We start from the raw sequence: 4,716 nt of genomic DNA on the forward strand, positions 1-4,716 counted from the left end.
ATATATATATATATTTCATATGATGTATATATTAATATATTGAGATACAATTAAGTTACGATAATTCTCATTGCGTAAGTTTTTATCATCTCGTGGTAATTGTTTAATTATAAGTTAGTACACGTACATTGTATGCGCAGATGTGTGTTATATCATTAATAATAGTGCAAAAAAATGTATGTCGATATATCCTTGTATTACATGCCTCTATTCAGTTTAACTCCTATCCATTATGTAATTTTTATTTTATTTTCACATTTAGATATTTAACATATGTTCGTATGTATGTGTATGTACTGTCGTAGGTACATCTACGAAAATTCCATCAAAATAAACGATTTCAAACATCTTAGTTTATACTTACATCGCTTAGTTTATACTTGTATTTTCTTCCTATATTAATTGATTCATCTCATTATTCTATTCATAAAAGTATTATATAATAGAATACGATTATCAAAAAATTAATAGGAGATACTGAGAACATTTTATGTCAAAATGTGCTAGTACAAAGTGTAAAATATCTCTTAATTGATTTTTTCATAAGTTTACTTTAATACTTTTATATGCAGAATAATTAATGGATAACATTATATAAAAAAAAATATAATTCCATTTAAAAAATGGACCTTTATATTTTTTTGGTCCTTCCATCTAAAAATAGATAACAAAATTAAATTTTCCCTCAAAACCGTTTTCTTCTGAAATATATTTTTTTACTGAAATGTGTTTTTCTTTTCAAGATATTTGCCTGGAACCAATTAAAATGGAACACTGCTACTAAGTATAATATAAATAAGTACATACGTATTATATATTTATTTATATTATACTTATGCACAGGTTTAAAACATTAAAATGCACAGGTTAAAATATACATACTATATATACAATATATATAAAAAATAAGAAAGAATCTATCAGTAAAAAAATAAACCGAGCCTACATCAGCTGTTCGGATGCACAGAAAATTTTTTATTTTCGTATGAAAGTAATAAAACGAATAAAATAATCGTTTTGACTCTTCAATTCGGGTCTTTATCAATATAAAATATAAATCAATATTACATAAGTAACGCAAATTCCAAGTTGATGATTTCCCGACAATTTAGTTCTTCTTTATCCAAATGCCAAATTAGCTATGTAATGAATAACCCAATGATTATCAAAAATATTAACTTATACAACAATAATATAAAAACTTACATAAAGTAAAACCGAAGTCATATACATTGATAAACACCCGATCATATATATTAATAAGGACCTGAATTAAAGAGTCGAAAAGGAGGAACGCGCGCAGTATAATATAAATAATTGGGAGTACAAATAAGTTTCCGCCGTTTGCAGAAGACGGCGCCACTAATAAACTATAATTAAAATTGTTTGATGTAAAACGACATATCGTAAGATTGGACATCCGGCAACACCATAACCTTGAAATATTAGCGATTTTGTATCAGCATCATATATTTTTTTTTGTACGAAAATGTCGAGTTTTGAGCCGAGTAAGTGTCATTTGCGGGAACTTTTGATTTACTTCTTTAATTTGAAGAAATCTGCAGCTGAGCCTCATAGATTGCTTGTAGAAGCATATGGTGATGCTGCCTTAAGTGAGAGAAGTTGTCGTGAGTGGTTTCAAAAGTTTAAGAACGGTGAATTTGATGTCGAAGACAAAGAACGTAGCGAAAGGCCGAAAGTGTACGAAGATGCGGAATTGGAAGCATTATTGGATGAAGGTTCGTGCCAAACGCAAAAAGAACTTGCACTTACATTAAGAGTGACTCAACAATTTCATATCGTTTGAAATCATTGGGAATGATTCAAAAGCAAGAGAATTGGGTTCCATATGAACTGAAGCCGAGAAACGTTGAAGAGAAACGCCAATTTTTCACATGTGAAATGCTGCTTGCCAGGCATAAACGAAAGGGTTTTTTGTATCATATAGTCACTGGTGAAAAATGGATCCACTACGATAACCCAAAAAAGAGAAAATCATGGGGACCACCTGGCCATGCTTCAACATCGACAACTAAGTCGAATATTCATGGAAAAAAACTCATGTTGTGTATTTGGTGGGATCAGCTTGGTGTCATGTATTATGAGTTGCTCAAACCGAACGAGACCATTACTGGGGCTCTCTATCGAACACAATTGATGAGATTGAGCTGAGCACTCAAGGAAAAACACGCCCACTACTACTCCAGGTATGACAAAATTATTCCCCTGCATGATAATGCTCGACCACATGTTGTGGCGCCGGTCAAAACCTACTTAGAAATACTCAAATAGGAAGTTCTACCCCATCCGCCGTATTCTCCAGACATTGCTCCTTCTGAATATCACTTGTTCCGATCGATGATGCATGGCCTGTCTGAACAGCACTTCACATCATATTATATGAAGATACCAAAAATTGTATCGATTATTGTATCGATATGATTAGATAGCCTCAAAAGATGAAGCGTTCTTTCGACGCGATATCCACATGCTACCAGAAAGATGGGAAAAAGTAGTGGCTAGCGATGGCCATTACTTTGAATAAAATATTATGTACCGTTCTTTCACAATAAATGCTTAATTTTTGATTAAAAACGGCGGAAACTTATTTGTATTCCCAATAAATAATAAAATTAATGTAGATCACGCACATTCATTTACTTGCATAAAATACAAAAATTATCTTATGCGGCATTCACATTCGAATAGTTAGGGTCCCACAAACAGAGAAAATAAATAAATTAAAGGCTTAAAAGAGTATAAAAAAGAGAAGAGTACTATAGTACGCAGAAAGAAAAGAGATAGAGAAGAAAATAGAAGATAGAAAAGAAGTAGAAGTAAAATAACATAGCTAAGAACAAGAAAGGTTACAAAAGCAAGACCGCATAATAATATAAAAATAATTAAAAAGCAGAGAGGGGCCTTGTCCAACAGTCAAAATACTATATATTAAAATTAAAATTAAAAAGTATATCATATAGGCGAATAAGGATCACAGACAAAACAATTATATAAATAAAGTTGGACATTAGGCCACTTTCTCCTGCTAAGTTTAAAAAAGGGAGGCCAAGATAAACACAAGAATAATTTACGCGACACTCTCAACGTCTGGAACGCCACGCGCCGCATCCTGCGCTATTCTCTCCTCAAGCGAGTCAGCATCGACGAACCGCTCTAGATGATGTTGTGGGATGATCCCCAGAGAGGGAAGAAGCAAGATACTGACGGATGCCGGATTCGTGCTCCACATAGATGTCTCGTGACCAGCGAATGGTATTCGAGACGATGAGACCTCGCATTGCTGTGTATTGAGAGCCTATCCGTAGCAGTCTCAGAATCGCCTTATTTATTAGATCCTACGAGCCGAGGGCGCCGGCAACGAAAGCTATCACGACGATACGGTATCTCTGCCGCTGTAGCTCCTCTGCCAGAGGCGAATATTTGGCAATTTTCCTCGCTCTGGCGTTCTCAAAAGCGATCCAGCGGTTTTCAAATGGCACAGTGACGTCGCATATGACGATACTCTTGGAGGGCTCGTATCTGATCACGAGGTCAGATCATAGTCCCCAATTTGCCACTGACGCCCTCCACCCGCTGATTAACCCGCACTACTCCTAGAAGTCTAGTGGCTTTCCAGAGGCGGTACAGGACAGCATCGGCTGTCTCAGTTGTATTGCGGCGGAATGGATATAGTGACAGAGCACATGTGGTAAAGTCTCCGATACTTCACCGCATCGCCGATAGCTCATTTGCCTTCCAACATCGTGCATCGTTAAGAGGAAGTACGTTTAATCGAGCCTTATGAATAAAGCACCAATCAGCGAAGCGGGTGAAGCTGCCGCCACAGATAAAGTGATTGCTCACCTGACTTCGTAACACCTTGAAGACCTTACCTTAATCAGGCTTACTGAGTAACCTACTTGCGTAGTGCTCTGCTACAGCTGAGCGCAACCGATTCACTACCTGACCGCGCGCGTCGGGCAGAATCTTAATTGCTGCTTCTCTGGACCCTCGACATTCCAAAGTCATCTCTTCCGTGGATTCACCGCCAACGCAGAGACAATCTCTTGGATTGCCTGATAAGCGGCATTCCGCGCACTCGACCAGAGCGAAGCTTTCTTTCCACCCCTCACCCTTCCATCCAGTAAGCCGGATAGGAAGAAGTCGATATCCTCGCTATTAGGGACATGACCGATCTTGCGACCAACTACTCTCTTCAACGATTCCTAATTCTCTCACGGCGCCATCGCGCACCATTAACATATGGTACGCGTGAGCTACCGTGAAAATGTCGGCGAGAAAACGACAGAAGTTCAGCACATTCCCCCCAATGTGATATGTAGTCCTTCCTTGTTCACTGAGAGAAGTTAAGCCAGGATTTCACGTGCCTTCTGATGTTAAGGCCAACGGCTATGAGAGGATCCTTAAACACTCTAATCCCCCGAAGCAGAAAATTCAATCTAGGTAGGATGAAAGTCCCTAGCATCTTTATCTTCTGCTACGGGGCAAGGAGTGAGCGGTCGACCGCGCGAATGTCCGAGACGATATCCCCAATGGCGTAGGGTGTCTGGTCAATGGACACTCGTTGGAACACCAAGGTGGGTATATGACTCTCTCTGAGTCAAGAGGTTGATCGTCTTCCCCTGGATTTGGAATGATCTCGGTAGGACTTTGCTACATTCTCCGTACTGACATGCAAGATGGCACATCTTCGCA

This window comes from Atta colombica, unplaced genomic scaffold (genome assembly GCF_001594045.1).
Source record: "Atta colombica isolate Treedump-2 unplaced genomic scaffold, Acol1.0 scaffold104, whole genome shotgun sequence".
Taxonomy (NCBI): Eukaryota; Metazoa; Arthropoda; class Insecta; order Hymenoptera; family Formicidae; genus Atta; species Atta colombica.